The following is a 791-nucleotide window of genomic DNA, read 5'->3' as shown; positions in this document are numbered from 1 at the left end:
CTGTATTCTTTGTTGGTTTAGCTGTCTTTGGGAGGGTAAGAGAGGGCCCAGAAATAAAGGGACCAAGGGTGAACAAATGCAGCATTGGTACTCACTGTACACTATGTTGAAAATGAACTATACAACTTGCGGGTAGGGATGGGAGGGAAAAACAGAGCAAGGGAAGGGGTGACATTGTCCAAAAAGAAATGCACTCTTTACCTGACTTATGTAACTGTAACCCCTTTGTACATCACCTGTATAATTAGAATTTTTAAAAAGGGGCTGGGAGTGTGGCTTAGTGGTAATGTGCCTAGCATGCATGAAGTCCTGGGTTTGATTCCTCAATACCACATACACAGAATAAGCCAGAAGTGGTGCTGTGGCTTAAGTAGTAGAGTGCTAGCCTTGAGCACAGAGAGGCTCAGAGACAGTGCCCTGAGTTCAAGCCCCAGGAAGAGGGAGGGGGGAGAGGGAAAGGTACCACTTACTAACGCCATCACCTTGGGGGTAACTTCCAATAATTACATTTGGTAGTGACAGATACACTAACATAGGCAATCACAGAGAGAAAACTGCTAGAAAACCATTTCCTAGGGCAACAAAGGGCTGTTCAGAGGTAGCTGCCCACATGATACCAGCTCTGTGCAAACAGTAGCCAGGGTAGTAGCTGGGAAGTGCTCAGTAGGCTCTTGTTTAAGAAATGGAGGAACCGGGGCTGGGAAGGTGGCTCAGTGGTAGAGCGCTTGCCTTGCATGCTCGAGGCCCTGGATTCGATTCCTCAGCACCACATAAGCAAAAAGAAAAAAGCC

Source organism: Dipodomys ordii, unplaced genomic scaffold (assembly GCF_000151885.1).
Source record: "Dipodomys ordii isolate 6190 unplaced genomic scaffold, Dord_2.0 Scaffold3718, whole genome shotgun sequence".
In the NCBI taxonomy this organism is placed as follows: domain Eukaryota; kingdom Metazoa; phylum Chordata; class Mammalia; order Rodentia; family Heteromyidae; genus Dipodomys; species Dipodomys ordii.
The sequence above is the reverse complement of the archived record's forward strand: the minus strand, read 5'-3'. Positions refer to the sequence as shown.